At 44.3% G+C, this 21,047-nt stretch overlaps 1 protein-coding gene across 1 annotated transcript in view; it reads left to right on the top strand.

Moving 5' to 3' along the window:
- The first annotated feature begins 718 nt into the window (after window positions 1–718).
- Window positions 719–21,047, top strand: part of MS4A7 (membrane-spanning 4-domains, subfamily A, member 7) — a 36,816-nt gene continuing 16,487 nt past the window's right edge. The window contains exon 1 of the mRNA XM_011974340.1: window positions 719–768. The gene's annotated coding sequence lies outside the window, so the exon portion shown is untranslated. The remainder of the gene's footprint in view (window positions 769–21,047) is intronic.

Genomic DNA, 21,047 nt, shown 5'->3' with positions numbered 1-21,047 from the left:
AACACACAAAAAATTATCTAGAGCAACTTCCTTAATGTTTTGGGGTCTTCCTCTCTGTTTTCAGAATGGAGATAGTGAAACATAATAGTACCCGGTGACAGGATGAGAAAATATATACATCCAGCACTTAGAACAATGTCTGACAGTGTAATCTCGTCAAGACTTATGAGCTTCCTTTCTTCCATCGTTCCCTGCCTTGCTTTCCTAGATGATAGAGCTAGACTACCCTTCCATAGCCGGACACCCTGCTCACTTCCTCCCTCCAACACTTGCCCACAGGCACACCTAGAATCCTCAAGACCACTCGAGTGACTTTCTGGTACCACTCTTGCTAGACCAAAGGAAAAGGTAAGATGTGGAGGGAATTATGTATCTCAATTCTTCATATCTTCAATAGTGCTAAATGTTCCATATGTTTTCTTATAGTTGGGGGTGCATGCATTTACACAAACACATCCACACACAAAACACCCTCACACAAGAGTGTGCTGGTGGAAAGTTATGCAAATCTGAGGCTCCAACTACTTTTTGTGTACTTTTCACAATTGCCCAGCAGATGGCAGCAAAGTGTCCTGAGGAACTACCTTTTCTATCTAATTCAGCCCTGTGTGGCAGTGTGAAGTTAGAGGCTAAATTGTCCCTCTAGATATATAACAGGGGATAGGCAGGAGAGGCGTTCTGTTCAGTTTCATCTGCGGCTCAAAGACAAGAGATGACACAGAATTGTGCCAAGGGCAGGGCAGAAGGAGGAGTCTGCCCCTGGAGCAGGTAATTATTCAGGCAGAATTTAGATCTTTTTTGTTGTTGTTGTTCCTGAGAGCAGTATTCTGTTACCAATACTTTTAGAATTGTTTACAAATGGATGCTAAAAAGCATATGGCAGTTTGTTATTGTTGTAAAATTTTCTACGGACCATGCTTCTTCTCATTGCTGGCACCTGAAGAGAACACGCCCACCAGCCCGTTCTTGTTTTGCCAGGGAGATGACAATCGCTGCCAGTTTACACATAACCCCATTCACCCGAGTAGAAATTAAGAGAAAAGAGCCAAACATGGTTTTCTCAACCAGATTATAAAACTTTAAAGATTGAGTAAAAGAGTAAGAAATTGAGTAAGACTGAAGGAAGAGGATTTCATTAGAAACAGAATGTCATTTGGAAACTGTACTGGAGAATTTCATTAGAAGGACATTGTAGATGTTTTGTGTGGTTTCCTCCATCCTGTCACTATAGGAGAAGGAAGGAGGAACCTCCCCCTCATCTCCAGCTCAGAGAAAGAGGCTGGAATGGGACCACATGGGGATCATGATGCAGATCCTCTGCAGTTCAGGGAAAATGAGAAACTTGAGTCCAACACACCAGGAGAAACCAAAAAATGCTAAGACTAGGCCTGTCTATGCCATGGCCAGTGTTTTTATCTATTGCTAAATAACAAATCACCCAAACGTAGAGATTTAATACAGCACACCTGTTATCTCACAGGTCAGGACTCTGGGCATGACTTAACTGTGTTCTTTGCTTCAGGATCTCACCAGGTTCCAATTAAGGTATTGGCAGGGGTGAGGTCTCAACTGAGGTTTGACTAGAGAAGGATCCACTTCCAAGCTTACAATGTTGTTGCCAGAATTCAGTTCCCTGCAAGTGCAAGCTCCATCAATGGTCTCATTTATTGCCAGGTGTTGGCTGGAGGTCTTTGCAGGATATTGACTACAGACTGCTCTCAATTCCTAAGGGCTGCCTACACTCTCTTACAGTATCAAGACTGCAACATGACAGATTGGTTTCTCAAGGACAGCAATGGTGAGAATGAGACACCAGTAAGACAGAGATTGTGGTCTTCTGTTACATGATCATGTAATCACATACCCCAAATCACATACATCCTGCCTATATTTACAGGGAAATAACCACAAAAGGGCATGAAGACCAGGAGGCAGGAATCATCCAGCCACCCAAGAGTAGCTCTCATGGTTGCACAATTAAGCAAGAGGAGTATGTTGCGTGGGGGTGGTCTGGACTTCCCCCTGTAGGTCGTGTAAAAGAGATTCTACCTGGTGGTCTTAGAGCTGGCTCTGAAAAGAAACCAGGAGGGAGCAAGCAGATCTTGAAGAGAATGAGGCTGGAGATTTTCCGATGGACATCCAGGGGCAGGACACAGGATGAATCATCAGCCACCAGCTAAATCCATGAGGATACTGAGGGTGGAGCAGGACGGGCCACAGACAAAACCCCGCAGACACCAAGTTGTAGAAGGAAGGGCTTTATTCAGCTGGGAGCGTCGGCAAGCTACCGTCTCAAAATCCGAGCTCCCCGAGTACACAATTTCTGTCCCTTTTAAGGGCTCCCAACACTAAAGATTTCACATGAAAGGGTCGTGACTGATTGAGCAATCTAGGGGGTACATGACAAGAGGCTTCATGCACTGATAGTCAGACAGAAACAGAACAGGGCAGGGAGTTTCACAGTGTTCTTCTATACAATGTCAGGAATCTATGAATAACATCAGTTTCTAAGTTATGAGTTGATTTTTAACTACTGGGTTTAGGCCAGGCAGACCCAGGCCAGGTGTCGGGCCTGCTGCTGGGCTGCCTGTCTTTGGTTTTACTTCCTTGTTTTTTTCTTAAAACAGGTACTGAGTATAAAACAATATAAAACAATGTGAGAGGGTCTTTTTCTATTCTCATTTCCCCCCTTTGAGACTTTCACTCATTTTATTAGTGGGAGCTCTCACTTTCATTTTCATTATTTATGTTTTCCTGTGCAATAGATTGATAGCGATTTATACAGTATGCTTGTGCTGAAGCATTTTGGTGAACTAAGGTAGCAACAAAGCTTTTTATCATTTGGAGAAGTACAGGTATCAGACAAGGGAGCAGTAAGCAGGTTCCTATTACTATTATTACTCCTATTATGAGATTTTTAAATCCTCCTATTGCTGGGAACCAATTTCCAAACATGGCTCCCGGATTAAATCCGGGCCGCACTTGCACGGGTACATGTGCCAATTTTGTTATATCTTTAACTATATCCTCAACTACTTGCCCCTGATCACCTATGTGTAGACAATAATTAGTAAGGTTGAATTTTCCACAAATTCCTCCTTCAGCCACTAGCAAGTAGTCAAGAGCTAGTCTATTTTGATAGATAGCATTTCTCATCAGAGTCTCTTGCCGGGCAAGAACAGTCAAGGCTTGACCAGTTTTATTAGTAATGATTTCTAAAACAGCTTATAACCGTATGATCCAGTTGAGCATGTAGATGGGGGTCCGATATCCCCACAAGCCATCTTCTGCCCAAGTGGCGGGTCCATAGTATTGTATAATTTTTTCAGGGGGCCATTCATTATCTCTCCAATTACCTATGGCTATGCTTCGTTTTTCGCGGGAAGCATAGTCAGGGAAGCCCAGAAGTTCACCTGTTTTTATGGGCAGTAAGAAGAAAGATGGCTTAATGGTGCCAATTACACAGCTACCTGTCCACTGATCAGGCAGCTTAGCATAGGTTCTATGTCCACATATCCAGTATAACCCGGTGGGGGCCGTCCAGTCCCGGTGGAATTCTAGGTGGGCCCAAACAGTCTGCAACTTTGGAAATTTACTGAATGGATTTCTTTCTGTGTAATTGGAACTCCACTATGTAACTGTTTTTGCGGTACCATTATACAGCTTTTGCCCAAGACAACTAAGCCGCCCTACAGGATGAGTGGATCCCTTTCCTTCTCTAGCTATGCAATACTGTCCAATAATTGAGGCTTTTAGAACCCAAAAATTGTCAGGGTGGTTCTTTTGGGCCAGGAATTCATCAGGAACTGGGTCTGTAGGAACTAACTGTCGGGCTTCCCATGGCCAGTGATCTCCTGTTACAGTTCCTCCACAAACATAACATGAAGTGACTTTTAGAGACTGGGCTACATGTTCGGCTAATTGCAAAAACAAATTTCTAGTTTTTCCTGGAATCTCAGGTACTGGCACATTGAGTTCATCATAGAAAGTCTGAAATACTGGTTCTGGAGAGCGTCTTTGAACCTCTCCTTTTATTAGGAGGCTTACGCTAGGATCTAGTCCTTTTCTATCAATGCCTAATGTTACGTATTTTCCTTCATTTTATTTTGGGTCTGAGGAGTTTGTGATGACCAACTCTAAAGGGTTGCGGTTCCCACTTGTGCAGGAGGGGCTATCTTTTCCTTCCTGGAGCCAAACAGGATCTTTTTTATCTTCTTTCCAAGCAGCCCAAATGACACAAGACCAGTATTGACACATCTCACATACATATGACTCTTGACAGATATACTCATTTTCGGCTGTGTAACTTTTTTCCCAATCTAGAGAACCGCATCCTATCCCATGCTGCTTACTATTAATAGTGGCACAGGCATCAAATGTTAAGGTTACATTTTGGGGGACCCCCCTTTCTTCTGTTCCAGCTATTACTTTACTTGTGTCCCTTAGGAAGGGACCAGTCCTTAGTCTTACTTCCAAGACTGTGATCACGGAAGGTTCAGAGGGGTCGTAGCACACATCGGGCTGGTCACTTCCTGGATTACATACTTTGTACTGGGTGTTATTATACAAACAGGTTCCCTTTGGAGTTCCTAGGCATTCATAATAACTATAAAATAAAAAGATTGTCTTAACTTGTCCTACCTCAGTGACCTGAGGTGTGCACTGAAAATAGTCCTCTGTGTGAGAAGAAGCAGTGGAAGCTTTTACCACACAGGTCCATGTTATAAGGAAAAGAAGTCCCACGACGATTTTCCTCATGCTTCAGCCGTGCGTAGACCAGTCAGCTTCTGGGTGTGACTGAAGCAGGGCTTGTCGTCTTCCTCAGGGTCACTTTACAGGGATTGTCCAGGCTTGGTTTGGCCTCCCAGGTCTCAGCAGCTGCAGGCTTCATGTGGCTGCGGCGAATCCAGGCTGGGATTCCTTCCACCTTTACAGCTGTGGGAATGATCAGGATAACGGTCTGGGGTCCCTTCCACCATGGCCGCAATGGAGCCATGTTCCAGTCCTTGATCCACACACAGTCACCTTCACGGAACCCAAGTTAGAGCAATGAGTTCTGCTTTTGGGGCCGAAGTGCCCTGAGGCAATGGCTCAGCTTCAGCATCATCCAAGGTTACCACCGCATGTCCTGCACACCTTTCTCCTTGCGAGTTGATGAAGCTGCTCCTGTCCACATGTAACTCCCAGTCTACCGATGCCCATGGCTGGTCTCAAAGATCTGGTCGGCTAGAATAGACAGAGTCCAACACCTCTACATAGTTATGTTCAACAGGGCTGTCGGACACTGGGAGCAAGGTGGCAGGATTTAAAGTGTTACAGACTTCAATGGTTATGCGGGGGTTTTCACATAACAAGCCTTGGTACTTAGTTAATCTAGCATTTGTTAGCCAATGGTGTCCTTTGGTTCATCAGAGTTACCACCGCATGGGGGGCTTTTATGTTTAGGTTTTGTCCAAGGGTTAGCTTATCTGCTTCTTGTGCTAACAGGGCTGTTGCCGCCGAGGCTCTTAGACACGGAGGCCAGCCTTTAGAAACCCCATCTAGTTGTTTTGAGAGGTAGGCCACTGGTCTTGGCTGGGGCCCCACAGTTTGAGTTAAAACTCTTATTGCCATTTTTTCTCTTTCTGACACATAGAGCGTGAAGGGCTTTGTCAAATCTGGTAGTCCTAGAGCTGGGGCTGACATAAATTTTTCTTTTAACTTACAAAAGGCTTGCTGTTGTAGAGGCCCCCATTCAAATGGCTCTTTGGCACGCCTCTTTGTAACCCCGTACAACGGTTTGGCTAGCACCGCAAAGTTTGGAATCTATAATCTGCAAAACCCCACAGCTTCTAAAAATTCCTTTACTTGCCTTCTGGTTTTAGGTTCTGGTAGGCTCCAGATGACCTGCTTTCTTTTTGACCCTAGGCTGCACTCCCCTTTTGGAATAGTGAATCCCAGGTAGCGTACCTGCTGTCTGCAGATCTGAGCTTTCTTCTTGGACACCTTATACCCACAGTCCTCCAGGTGCCGAAGCAGGGCATCCGTCCCTTCTGCACACCCGACTGCCGTGGAGTGTCCTAGCAGAAGGTCGTCCATGTACCAGAGCAGGACACAGCCTAGGTCTTTAGCAGGGAACTTCTGGAGGTCTCAAGCCAACACCTCCCTGAAGATGGTGGGGGAATTTTTGAACCCTTGGGGAAGCCGAGACCAAGTGTACTGAGTGGTGACACCTGACCCCAGATCTTCCCACTGAAAGGCAAACAGTTTTTGATTCTCGGGAGCTGGCCTGATGCTAAAGAAGGCATCTTTCAAGTCCAGGCAAGTAAACCAGCCGTCCTCAGCCGGCAGCAATCCTAACAGTGTGTAAGGGTTAGGAACTGTTGGGTGCAGAGTCACTGTAACTTGGTTTACCAAGCGTAAGTCCTGTACGGGTAAATAGTCTTTGGTCCCTGGTTTAGGGACAGGTAGGAGGGGGGTATTCCATGGACACTGGCAAGGAACTATAATTCCAAAGGCTTTTAAGCATTTAAGATGAGTCTGTATTCCTTTAAGGGCTTCCCTGGGAACTGGATACTGCTTTTGTCTGATTGGCTGGGCCCCAGGCTTAACTCCTATGAGTACGGGGGCTTGATTGATTGCCAGCCCCGGAGGATTGTCCTCCGCCCATACTCAAGGCCATTGCTTAGCTAGAGCCGGTTTTATTTCCTGACCTGGCTCGGTTAGAAAAAGTCTCCATTTTTCTTCCCGGGGGACTGTAAGGGCCATGATGACTCCTGTTTCCAGTACCTTCAGCTGTAAAGAGCCCTGTTTTGTAAAGGAAATGGTGGCTCTCAGCTTGCTAAGCAAGTCTCTTCCCAACAAAGGCAAGGGGCAGTCAGGCATATACAGAAATTGATGAGTCACTTTACGTCCTCCCACCAAGCAGGTCCGCGGTAGGCAGAAAGCCTGCTTGGCGGAGACTCCTGTTGCTCCAATTATATCAATGGTCTTTTTAGATAAGGGGGCCACTGGGGTGGTTACCACTGAGTGTTCGGCTCTGTTATCGACCAAAACCTTAATGTCCTTGCCCCCTATTGTCATCCTGACCATGGGCTCCTTGGGGGCGTTTGAGCCTGGTCCCCTTCAGTCTAGCAGTCCTTCAGCTAGATTGAACAAAGTCCCTTCGTCTTTGTCTGAGGTCTTTTGCTCTGCATCACTCTGCTTCTCCTTTAGTTGGGGACATTTATCCTTCCAATGTCCTATTTCTTTACAGTAGGCACACTGGTTACGCTGCAGACGTGAGTGACTGGACCAGGCATTCCCCCCGGAACCTCCCTTTCCCTACCCTTTCAGGGGGATTCCTCTAATTGCCGCAGCCAGCAAATCAGCGTTTCACCTGGCCTGACGTTCGCCCTCCTTACGTCTTTCTCGGTGGCTTGTTGCATCTCTATTTACAAATACTTGATTAGCTATCTCCAGCAACTGCGAGGTATTCATTCCTGCAAATCAGCCTGTTTTTGCAATTTTCTCCAGGTGTCTTCCGAGCTCTGACTAATTAAGGCCATATTAATCATACGCTGATTTTCAGGACTACCCGGATCGAAAGGAGTGTACATACGATAGGCCTCACACAGTCTTTTATAGAACTGGACTGGGCTTTCCTCCTTTCCTTGGATGACTTCAGAAACTTTATTTACATTAGTAACTTTTTGAGCCCCTTTTTTAACTCTTCAATTAATGCCTCTCGGTACCGTCTTAGCCTCTCCATATCTGGTCCCTCATTTGGGTCCCACTGAGGGTCCGTTCCTGGCAACTGAATTCTTATGTATTCCTGGAGATTTTGATAATGGCTGGGATGTGCTCTTCTAGCCATTTAGTTGCCGCCCGCAGCACCCTTCGCCTTTCATCTGTGTTAAAGAGGTACATGAGTAGGTGGCAATCAGCCCAAGTAGGATTATGAGTCTGGATAATTGTTTGGAGCAAGTCTATTAGAGCTTGAGGCTTTTCAGTGTAAGATGGAGCGTTATTTTTCCAATTGAGGAGGTCAGCCGAGGTGAAACGGTGATACACACAGGCACGCCTTTCCACCCTGTGTCCGTCCTCATCTATCCCAGTATATGGCTGCTCTCAGGGGCATTTGGATTCCAGTCTTGGGCCGTAAGCGGGCCACCAAGGGAGGAGTTTTTCCTGCAGTTTCTCTTTCTTGTCTACTCTGGGTGGTCTAGGGGCTGTGGGCCCAGGAGAAGAGGGCCTCCCCGCTTGATAAAGGGGGGGCACTGTTGGTGCCATCCCCTGCCATGAGTCCTTGGGCTCTGGGTCAGACAGGACTTTAGGTGCCGGCTTCCCTTGTTTGGTGGAGCAAGAACCTTCCTTAACTAACTGTCCCTTTGCTATTAGTACTGCTGCTCCTGTCCCCTTAACCACTATGGGGGATCAAAAACTAGCTGTAACCAGGAATCTATCTATGCAAATTAATCCGGGTGTCCTGGCTTGCGAGTTACTTTGTGCCATACCTTTGAAACTAAAGACCTGTCGAAGCTTACTTTTGATGGCCAAGCTACATATAATGCTGGCCCGTCTATTTCACACAAAGTTCTAAGTTTTCCTGGAGTCCTAGTGATTCCATAGTCTCCATTGAATCCTTTCTTGAAATTCTTTAACATAGTTCCCAATGGGGTGGGCTTACTTTGCGCCTGACTTATGTTTTTTCAAGACAAAATACCACACTCACCACAAAACAAAGGTACAGAGGGCACACACCCACAGTTTTATCATTTATACCAAACCCAAATCAGAATACCACGAAATTCAAAATCCGAGTAACAAGAAACTTAAGCCAAGTCAAAACCAAAACCAAACTATCCAGCAATTCAAGTCAAGTCAAAACCACAACAAAAGTGCCGATACAGGCACACCGTGGGTGATCAGGCCACGCTTCCACTCAAATGGAGTGGGGCAAGTTCCAAAGACTAGTCTTACCAAGTTTCAGATGTCCGGACTCCAAGGGCCAGTTCCTTCCTGGTGTTCAGCCGTTGTGTTAATCCTCCACGGGGCCTGCTACGTGCTGCTCTGGTGAGGCGTTCCACCGGGACAATTGCCTACCCGGGATCGCTCTCTGGATTGCCGACACTCAGGCTGGCCGGAGTTCCCCTGCCGGGATGTTCCACAGGGCAGGCCTAGGCCGCCTAAGGGGCTGCCTCAGCTGTCCGTCAGTTACCTCCCTTCCGGTCAGGGAACCAATAAATGTAGCAGGAGGACCGCAGACAAAACCTCTCAGATACCAAGTTGTAGAAGGAAGGGTTTTATTCAGCTGGGAGCGTCAGCAAGCTACAGTCTCAAAATCCGAGCTCCCCGAGTACACAATTTCTGTCCCTTTTAAGGGCTCCCAACACTAAAGATTTCATATGAAAGGGTCGTGACTGATTGGGCAATGTAGGGGGTACGTGACAAGGGGCTTCATGCACTGATACGGAGAAACAGAGCAGGGAGTTTCACAGTGTTCTTCTATACAATGTCTGGAATCTATGAATAACATCGGTTTCTAAGTTATGAGTTGATTTTTAACTATTGGGTTTAGGCCAGGCAGACCCAGGCCAGGTTTCGGGCCTGGCGCCGGGCTGCCTGTCTGTGGTTTTACTTCCTTGTTTTTTTTCTTAAAACAGGTGCTGAGTATAAAACAATATAAAACAATGTGAGAGGGTCTTTTTCTTTCCTCAAGGGGAAGCCCAGCCAAGGAATCTCAGTGATCGCAACGCAGATGTATTCAACACCCACCATTCTGCATAGCACTGACATGGAGTTGAGAAAGAGCCAACTGAGAAAGACTTTTTCTGTTCCTCTCTCCTCATTCCTGCCCCTGACTCTGTGAGGATCAGGAATCCCTCTTAGCAATCATTAGGGGGAGGAGTTAGAGAAGAAATAGCACTGGCCCCCACTTTACACGTCAGATGCCCTGTCTAAGGCAGGCCAAACTGAGGGAAAGAAGAAATTTTAATATGAATGACAGTTGGATTTTGATTTTTGCATAAATCTGTATTTTAATTACTAAAGTGACCGAGGAACTCTTCATTAGCTGACAGTAGTAACACCTGAGATTTCAAACAAGAAACAGGGGAGAGCTGGCCCTACTGAGGATGCTTACAAAGAACAGTTGTGGGGCCGGGCACCGTGACTCATGCCTGTAATCCCAGCACTTTGGGAGGCCGAGGCGGACGGGTCACCTGAGGTCAGGAGTTCATGACCAGTCTAGCCAACATGGTGAAATCCTGTCTCTACTAAAAATACAAAAATTAGCTGAACATGGTGGTGAGTGCCTGTAATTCCAGCTACTCAGAAGCCTGAGGCAGAATCACCAGGCTGGTCTCGAACTCCTGACCTCAGGTGATCTACCCACCTCAGCCTGCTAAAGTGCTGGGATTATAAACGTGAGCCACCTCACCTGCCCTGAAGCTGCTTTTTTTGTGCTGAGTCAGTTCCCAGGTGGGGGCCACAAGATCAGATGAGCCAGTTGATTGATCTGGGTGGTGCCAGCTAATCCGTCAGGGTCTGCAAACTATCTCAAGCACTGCTCTCAGGAGCAGTTTGGGGAGGGTCAGAATCTTGTAGCCTCCAGCTGCATGACTCCTAAACCATAATTTTTAATTTTGTGTCTAATGTTAGTCCTTACAAAGGCAATCTAGTCCCCAGGCAAGAAAGAGTTCTGCTTCGGGAAAAGGCTGTTACTGTTTTTGTTTAAACTGTAAACGATAAACTAAGTTTCTCCCAAAGTTAGTTCAGCCTACTCCCAGGAATGAACAAGGACAGCTTGGAGGTTAGAAGCAAAATGGAATCTGTTAAGTTAAATGTCTTTCACTGTCTCAGTCATAATTTTGCAAAGGCGGTTTCATACTAGGTTCAGTGATGAAAAGATTTTATTTGAACACCACTTGAAGGTATTTTATATCAATAAAATAATTTTTAAAATTTTAACCAACATTAATAATCTAAATAACCTGACTTGATCATTACACATTCTATGCACGTAACAAAATATTATATATACCCCATAAATTGTACGAATATCATGTATCAATTAAAAAGAATCTCAAATCACGTGTGTATTGAGTCAGAGGTTGGTAAAATCTGAATCCCATTTTCTGACAAGATCTTACACTTGTGTTAAAGAACAAATTAAAGATCACTAGAGCTTATAAATAAAATATAAATGAAAAGCCAAGTTTATGCGTTTGTATACATGCCCAGTAAGGAAAGAGCCCTGTGGGGAAATTCATTAAGTATTCACCAAGTGGGGGAAATTCAGGGGTTTTTTCAAACTGAATAGAAAGAGGTTTCATAATAGTTATGCAAATTGAAGACCGAGGTTCAGCAGTCTTCAGTCTTCAGGCTGGGAAAAGTGAGCTGTTTCAAACAAGTCCTGTTGTTTATAACCACTTACCAGTTTCAGTCAATTGAATCAGCTGCAGTGAGATAAAACATTCAGTTTTGATTTGTTTCCTAAACATAGTTTCCTTTTATACTCAAAATTAGTTGCTAACCAAAAATTAAAGAAAAAACCTGATCAATAAATTTTGTTTTCTAAATGCCACTAAAATTTTATATGATATAGGAGTGTGTGTATGTGTAAAAGTGAAAAATAAAATGTTTCCAAATGTGTTTTAGTAATATCAGCAAAAAGATGGCAAAATTGTTTCATTCCCATTCTCTGCTACCATCTGGTTTAAGAAAATACTTAGGAAGAAATTTGTTCAAGTCATAAAGGTACCATTTTGAGAGACAGGACTAGCTGGATTTCCTAGACCAACTAAGAATTCCTAAGCCTAGCTGGGGAAGGTGACTGCACCTACCTTTAAACACAGGGCTTGTAACTCAGCTCACACCCGACCAATCAGGTAGTAAAGAGGGCTCACTAAACTACAAATTAGACTAACAGCAGGAGGTAAAGAAATAGTCAAATCATACATCGCCTGAGAGCACAGGGGGAGGGACAATGATTGGGATATAAACCCAGGCATTCGAGCAGGGAGCGGCAAACCCCTTTGGGTCCCCTCCCATTGTATGCGAGCTCTGTTTTCACTCTATTAAATCTTGCAACTGCACACTCTTCTGGTCTGTGTTTGTTCTGGCTTGAGCTGAGCTATTGCTCGCCGTCCACCACTGCTGTTTGCCGCCATGGCAGGCCCGCCGCTGACTTCCACCCCTCCAGATCCAGCAGGGTGTCCGCTGCGCCCTGATCCAGCCAGACATCCATTGCCGCTCTCCAGCGGGCTAAAGGTTCGCTACTGTTCCTGCACAGCTAAGTGCCCAGGTTCGTCCTAATGGAGCTGAACACTAGTCGCTGGGTTTCACGGTTCTCTTCCGTGACCCACAGCTTCTAACAGAGCTATAACACTCACCGCATGGCCCAAGGTTCCATTCCTTGGCATCCGTGAGGCCAAGAACCCCAGGTCAGAGAACAAAAGGCTTGCTGCCATCTTGGGAGCAGCCTGCCACCATCTTGGGAGCTCTAAGAACAAATATTTTCAGATAAATCTTTGAGTAAGTTCATAACTGGGTTATCTGAAATATGCAAGGAATCCTTTTCACCAAGATAAATGCACACACTCCAATAGAAATTATCTTGCAAATTCAATGTTGATAGTTAATATGATTAGGCTTGGTGTCCCCACCCAAATCGCATCTTGAATTGTAATCTCCAAGTGTTTAGGGAGAGACCTGGTGGGAGGTGATTAGATTATGGGGACAGTTTCCCCTATGCCGTTCTTGTGATCATGAGTGAATTCTCTTAAAATCTGATGGTTTTATAGCAGTAGTTTTTCCTGCGTTCTCACACACTGTCTCCTGCCACCATGTGAAGAAGGCCCTTGCTTCCCCTTTGCCTTCCACCATGATTGTGTTGTAAGTTTCCTGAGGCTTCCCCAGCCACGTGGAACTATGGGTCAATTAAACCTCTTTCCTTTATAAATTACACAGTCTCAGGTATTTCTTTAAAGCAGTGTGAAAACACACGACCAGTCAACATAATCATAATTTGTCTTTTTATTATCTGACCTCCCCATTTTTCTTATAAAAGAATGATTACTTTATTCAGAAGTGGGACTCTGCACAATTGAGAGATGATATTTCCCAGCCTCCTTTGTATATAAAAATGGCAGTGTGACATAGTTCTCGCTAATGAGACCTAAGAAGAATTTTGCTGGAATTTGTGGGAATGGGCTAATTTCTTATTTAGGCATAGCCCTTCCTCTCCCTTCCACTGCTCTCCTCCCACCACCCTCCTTCTTTGCCTTCTTGTTCTTATTCTTTTAAAAGAAAAGGCAAATAGAAAGCTGACAATGGATTATCCAACTTGCTACCATATAGCTCCCATAGAGATCAAAGCTCACCTTATGGAGAGTTGAGCACAAAAAACTGAGAATCTGAAAACACTGATGATACTGAAATGGCCATTGCAAAATTATAGCTGAGAGCATTAATACAGTGAAAGAGATCTGACCTAACCAACTTCACCTTGCTTCTAACCTCCAAGCCGTCCTTGTTTATTCCCGGGCCTAGGTCAAACTAACTTTGGGAAGAACTTAGTTTATAGTTTGAAACAAAGACAATATCTTTCTCCCAAAACAAGCCCCCTTCTTGCCTGGGGTCTAGACTGCCTTTGTAGGAGTAACCAATTAGCCACACAATTAGAAATTATGGTTTAGGAGTCATATAGCTGGAGGCTGTGAAGTTCTCACCCTCCCCAGTCGCTCCTGGGGATCACATCTCTATTGTAAAACGTTAAGATCAGTGCTTCAGATATTTTGCAGACCCTGCAATTGATGGATCAGCTGGTACCACCCACATTAATAAACTGGCTCATCTGGGTCTTGCAGCCCCCACTCAGAAACTAAGTACAAGAGGGCAGCTTTGATTCCCTGCGATTTTATCTTCGACCCAAGCAATCAGCACTCCCAATTCACTGGCCCTTTACCCACCAAATTATCCTTAAAAAACCCAATCCCTGAGTCTTTGGGGAGACTGATTTGAGTAATAATTAAACTCTAGAGGGTCTCCCATAGAGTCAGCTGTGCATGAATTAAACTCTCTCTATGGCAATTCCCCTGTCTTGATAAATCAACTCTGTCTAGGAAGCAGGCAGAGAGAACCCACTGAGTGGTTACAATATTGTAGGTCTTGTTAGTTAGCTCTAGACAGTTTCCCTAATTCTTGAAAAAGCCTGCTTTTCTACCTGGTGAAGTAATGGTATTAAGGAATGCAATCTCAAATTGATATACTAATATAGGCATTTCTAGAAAGAATATAGTTTGTACAAATGAGAAAATAAACTTCAAGTTATTCTAATATTAAAAGTGAGGTTAAAATTGTTTTCACTCTTAATTACCTCAGTCACCTTTCCTCACCATTTAGAATGGACCATTGTTTAATGTTATAGCTGGGATTCCTTTAAAATCTCCTGGTTTTATTGATTTCTAGTATTTAATGGGTGATGAAATTAATCTACAGAAAGCCACAGTGACTCACTCACAGTTATGATTCAGACTCAGAGTTTATTAGTCCAAGACCAACATTGTTTCTTATATGCTCCGTTGCCTACAGGGGTCCATAGTACCCGTTCTCTACATTTATTGTCAATACTCAGTAGAACTATTAATACCTCAGGGAAGCAAGATTAGTTAATAATGGAATATGTATTAGCATTGCAAACATGAGCTATTTCATGAAGGCCAGGGTGAGAGCATTTCATCAGCTTGCATTCTCAAGGTCTTGTCAATGCTTTAATCTGTAAATGTATCAATATGTCTTATGGTGATGCTGGACATCAGTGCAACACAGATGTAGACAATTATCTTCAAATCCAATTATCGGGGAAGCCAAAGGTTTACCTAGGAAATATTACCTTTGCTAGGACTAGGAACATCTCAGTTTGTTTTTGTGATTGGCACAATATGAGTTTAAAGTATGGAGAACCGAATTCAGTTTCTAGCTTGTACAATTAACAGCTGTGTAAATAATGATTCACCCAAGAATTTTGTCAGCAGAGTATTATTTGTGTTGGGTTTCGTTTGTGGGGATTGTTTTGTTTGCATATATATTTGTGCATTTTATGTGGTTTGGGTGGGCATGGGGGTTCTGCTCATCTCTGTGTGTCTACCCAGGTCTCTAGTAGTCGCTTTAGCCCAGGTAGATTCTTTAGCCATTAACTAAATATTGGCTTCCTAGTTTTTCACTGCACATACAATAATGTACGGTAATCAGATGTGTGACTTTGTCATGTGTACACACTTCCAGAACTGCCAGTTCAAAATAAACAGACCCTGCTTGACATGGAGAATCCACATAGTGTCACAGGAATGACTCACATACCTTCCAGAAAGATATGTGAGTAAAAGAAGCTGTCCTATGCTATGGATAGTGAGCAGAGCTACAAAGAATTAAAGATATAGAATCTATAATTTAATCAGGTTTTTTTCCTGAGTTACCCCTGGTGGAATAAACAAAGGGAAAATGCATTTTTGTCTACCTTGGGAGGGAAAATAACATGACTGTGAAGTCTCTTAGATTTAATGGAGCTTTCTTTGATTTCTAGATATTTCTAAGAGTTTGTTAACATTTGTCACAACAGGCACCAGAAACTTTTGGGGAAAATGTGAACAAAAAAAGGAACTATGGCATTTTCACTAAGGAAATAAAGAGTGACCTGGAGAAAAAAGAGACAAACACATCTTGGTCCCAGGCCAGTTTTAAGAAACCCTCTTATACTAAGCCCTTTTCAACAGAAAGTGTTAATAGTATTCAATTAAAAAAAAAAAGAAAGAGAACGCATAAAATTCACTTAGCTCTCCTAATTATGGCAAATTATGGGAACACATTGTTTTGTTAAATTCAATCAGTCCTAGGTCTTAGAGAAGTTACAAATGGGATTATCTTATGGACAAATGTGACAGAAATAGGATGGGAACTTGAAGAATATAATCAATTTCTGAGGATCAGGAAAGTGGAATTAAGTCCTTCTGATTTCGAGAAATTACTGGGCAGTAGTGCAGATCAGCTACTGTTGGGAGACAGAAATAATTGTAATTTTAACAGGCTTAGATCAGTGGTAGTGCAAAGGAGGGCATAGGATGAAGCAAACTTTATAGACATAAAATGCAAACCTGTACAATAGCCAGGATGTCAAATTGGAGATAAAGACACCTTTGGGAAACTGTACTAGAGAGGATTAGCAAGGCATATGTTGTGGTTACAAAAAACCCCAGTGTCTTTTAAACCCTAGTTTAAAAGACAGTTATCTGACCTCTCTCCAAGTTTATTACAGACTAAAGAATCACAGTTGCCTGTACATATTTCTATGTTTGAGGAATTAAATGACTATCGCTAAGAGATGGGATTCGAATTTATTGGAGCTTCCAAGAGGCTTTACAAGAATGACAAGAATATTGCAGGGGCCAAGGGCCGGGCATGGTGGCTCACGCCTGTAATCCCAGCACCTTGGGAGGCTGAGGCAGGCGGATCACGAGGTCAAGAGATCGAGACCATCCTGGCCAACATGGTGAAACCCCCGTCTCTACTAAAAGTACAAAAAAAAAAAATTAGGTGGGCCTGGTGGCATGCACCTGTGTAGTCCCAGCTACTCAGGAGGCTGGAGCAGGAGAATCACTTGAACTTGAGAGGCAGAGGTTGCAGTGAGCCGAGGAGCCGAGATCGTACCACTGCGCTCCAGCCTAGTGACAGAGTGAGATTCCGTCTCAAAATAAATAAATAAATAAACAGAATATTGTGGGGGCCAAGGGGATAGACACAAGGGCCTTCAGAATGAAGACACAAAAAATATAGCAGAAATTGTCCATTTGTATTTTAGGTTCAACAAAGGAAGGACAGCCCTGTAGAAATATGACTGGATATAATCGAATGCTAAGAGAGTGAGTGGGAAACCCAGCAAGGCCTGTCTGTCTAGGTTTTTCTTGGCCTCTCTGTGCTGTATTCCTTCCTTTTGGTTGTAGGATAGGACCATCTCTGGAATGGGCATCTTATGGCCTACAGTCAAACAAGGTAGCTCAGATGATTTCTTTATGACCAGTTTTACACAGATAAGAGTGGAAGGAGAGTTACAGTAATACTTTTAGGTTTTATGGCTGACTTTGGCAAGAGGGGTTTCTGGTTTCTATGACCCACGTTGGGGAGAGCTTCTTGTTTCTACAGCTAGCCTCAAAGAAAGATAGGACTGAGAGACAGGAGGGTCCAAGAAAGTCAGAGAAAAACTTTTGCTTCTGAGGTATTGTTTTCTGAGCCCCTAAATACATAATAGGTTCTTTGTCTTTGCCCTTTTTATGTTCTTTTCCTCCTTTTTTCTCTCATGTGCCACTGTCACCATTTTCAGGTGGGCTTTCGAGAATGAATGTGCAAAATTCATGATTAGGGTCAACCATGCCTCCATAGCTATGGGCCTTACAAGCATTAACTGTCTATCATTTGTATCTTCAGATTGATATTCAGAATGGTTTCAGGATTCTCACACTAGGCTAGAGAACAAATTTTTAAATAAATCCATCAACATATTGATATGGGAGAGGGGTGGGGAAGCGCTGAGTTGAGAAGGGCGGGGTCCCTGGTGAGGGTCCACCCTTGGCCTGTGCCCACGAACCTAGGTGAGGTCAGGCACTCCTGTTTTCATGTCCAAATGTTGCATTTCCAAGCTAGCCATGCCCCTCCTCCTGTGCCTATAAAAACCCTGATATCTCAGTGGGTATAAACACACAAGTGGCTGGACGTCGAGAGGAACACACTGGCAGAAGAACACACCAACAGATGCTGGCAGACTATCGGTGGCAGAACAAAGCAGATGCCAAAGGAAATTCAGCTGAGGATGGTTGGAGGAGAGCCAGGCTGCTGAGTGGCCCTACTCCAGGGGAATAACACCTTCCCACTCCATCCCCCTTCTGGCTCCCTATCCATCTGTTGATAACTACTATCACTACTCAATAAAACCTTGCACTCACTCTCCAAGCCCACATATGATATGATTTTTCTGGTACACTAGGGCAAGAACCTAGGGACACAGAAAGCCCTCTGTCCTTGCAATAAGACAGAGGGTCTAATTAAGCTGATTAAAACAAGGTGCCTGCGGACGGCTAAGCTGAAAGAGCACATTGTTAACACATACCCGTTGGGGTTTTGGGAGCTGTAAACACTCAACCCTAGATGCTGCCATGGAGTCGGAGCCCACGCTCCCCACGACCTGCCCGCCTGCATGCTTCCCTTAGGGGTCTGAGCTGCTGGGCACCAAATAAGTGAGTCACACCCCCATCACGTGCCCTGCAAGGGGGATAAGGGAAAACTCCCCTCGTTTCAATATGTTAAAGCTTATTCATGAGAGCCATTTAAAATGCTATTCTTGGCTGGGCGTGGTGGCTTATGCCTGTAATCCAGCACTTTGGGAGGCCGAGGCAGGAGGATCACAAGGTCAGGAGATTGAGACCAACCTGGCTAACACGGTGAAACTCCGTCTCCACTAAAAATACAAAAAATTAGCCAGCTGTGGTGGCGGGTGCCTGTAGTCCCAGCTACGCAGGAGGCTGAGGCAGGAGAATGGCGTGAACCCGGGAGGTGGAGCTTGCAGTGAGCCGAGATCGCGCCACTGCACTCCAGCCTGGGCGACAGAGAGAGACTCTGTCTCAAATAAATAAATAAATAAATAAATAAATAAATAAAATAAAATAAAATAAAATGCTACTCTTAACATCGGTTCTGTTTCATTGGTCTATTCACCTTGTTGCTAGGCTTATTACTAGGACTATGTAGTATGCTTCCTCACTGTTCTATTTTAACATTCTAGGAGAAAGCAAAATCCCACAGAGGAAGGTGGTTTTGTCTGTTCTGTTGATGGATGCAATCCAAGCACCTAGAACATGGCCTGGCACAGAAGAAGCACTCAAACTATGGTATTTGAATGAAAAGTGAGGAATATTTTTCATGTGGAATTTTTTAAAGGAATGTTGTGCCCTACACCTCTTCAGTAAGGAGATTTTCTGTGAAGCACCACACAAGGCCTGCTGTGTGCATGGCGAGATCAGCAGAGGCAGAGACCAAGAGAGGCAGAAACCTGGCAGAGCTGCTGACGATGGTGTAGAAAGAGACTCCCCCCTGCTTAGTCATCCCATCACGCCCATTGGCATGTGTAGCCTCCAGTTATACAAAGCTAGAGATGCTCAGCTTCATCCCCATCTGAGGTAATTGCATTCTTGTGCCCTATTCATCATCACTGAATGGTGAGTCCCAGCAATTCTGTTTTACTCTGATATCAGAAGCACCAGGAAATAACCATTTGTTTGTATTTCACTTGGAAGGTAGGGTCTCACACCAGCTTTGGGGGTTTACTGTTCAAGTCCAGATGACCAGTAAAGCAAGTTCCTGGAAGTAATAATATAGCAGTTAAGAGCACAGTCCCTGAATTAAGATTACCTGGATTGAAATCTAGACTTCACTAATTTCTAGGGTGTGTGACAGGGTAAGTTACTTAACCTCTCTGTAATTCAGGTTATCAGCCAAAAGATAGAAACCTTCTGTTATTTTAGCAGAGAGTACTTGCTAGAAAGAGTCATTACCTGTGTATTAAAGAACCGCAAAGGCATAAAGAAAACACTAAAATAGTATAGAGACAGAAACTGCATGAATCAGCCACCAGCCCACTTACTACTAACTCCCTAAGAAACCTCTGGCCTTTAGTTTCCCCACCTGTAAAATGCTGAAGTTGGGGGAAAAATCCTTTCACTTTCATTCCACCGGCATGATACAAGATTCTAAGAAACAGGGAGAAAATTCCGTGAGTGGAGCCAATAACCAAGTCAAACATCAAGGGAGTCTGTGAACGCTGCTCCAAGGAATCTCTCTCTGGATAACCAGACCCTGTACCCTAGTCCCAGCCCATCATCTCCATTGCTAGAGAAAAAGAAAATACAGTTAGTCTGTCCAAGGCTGGCACAGTCTTCCGACACATAAGACTCATTTCCATTTTACTAGCTTCATGGTCTGCTTGGGGTGGGGATGGCGGGGAGATCGTATCCTTGAAGGAAGCACTAGGACTGTGAGTCACTTGGCTGTCTAGAGCACTAGGACTGTTTGCAAAGGGCTGAGGAGATTCCCATTAATGGACAGGAGCATGAATTTAGAGTAAACATAGATTATACTTAGAGATCAGAGATCAATCTAGAGTTAAAATACACTTTTCTCTAAAGGGGATGGGAGAAGGTGTTGGACAAGAAATACCAGATTTTTCTTTTCTTTTTTTTTTTTCTTGAGACGGAGTGTCGCTCTGTTGCCCAGGCTGGAGTGCAGTGGTACGACCTCGGCTCACTGCAAGCTCCACTTCCCAGGTTCATGCCATTCTCCTGCCTCAGCCTCCCAAGTAGCTGAGATTACAGGCACCTGCCACCACACCCAGCTGACTTTTTGTATTTTTAGTAGAGACCGGGTTTCACCGTGTTAGCCAGGATGGTCTCGATCTCCTAACTTTGTGACCTGCCCTCCTCAGCCTCCCAAAGTGCTGGAATTACAGGCGTGAGCCACTGCGCCCAGCCGAAATACCAGATTTTTCTTCATGGTTCATATATGTCAGGCTCAATCGTGGGGACTTTTATGTTATTTGACTTAATCCACAAAACAACTCTGAAAAACCTTTTTTCAAATTTTATTTATGAAAAAACAAACTGGATATTTAACTGATTTTCTCACGAATTGCTTCTCAGGGTCTCAGAAGAAGTGTGAGAGAAGCCCAAATGACCAAGATTCTTTGACAATTTGGTCAAAGCAGGTCATAGACCCAGAGGAAGGTCTGGATCATGGAAGTTTTCTTAAGCAAAGACAATGCTGGTTGTGGGTATTAAGATGTTGACTAAGCTGGGCACAGTGGCTCATGCCTGTAATCCCAGCACTTTGGGAGGCTGAGGTGTGTGGATCGCCTGAGGTCAGGAGTTCGAGACCAACCTGACAAACATGATGAAATCCTGTCTCTAGTAAAAATACAAAAATTAGCTGGGCGTGGTGGTGGGCACCTGTAGTCCCAGCTACTGGGGAGGCTGAGGCAGGAGAACTGC

The sequence above is a fragment of the Mandrillus leucophaeus genome, unplaced genomic scaffold (assembly GCF_000951045.1).
Source record: "Mandrillus leucophaeus isolate KB7577 unplaced genomic scaffold, Mleu.le_1.0 Scaffold1443, whole genome shotgun sequence".
Taxonomy (NCBI): domain Eukaryota; kingdom Metazoa; phylum Chordata; class Mammalia; order Primates; family Cercopithecidae; genus Mandrillus; species Mandrillus leucophaeus.
Note: the sequence above shows the minus strand (reverse complement) of the source record. Positions and strands in the feature narration are given on the sequence as shown.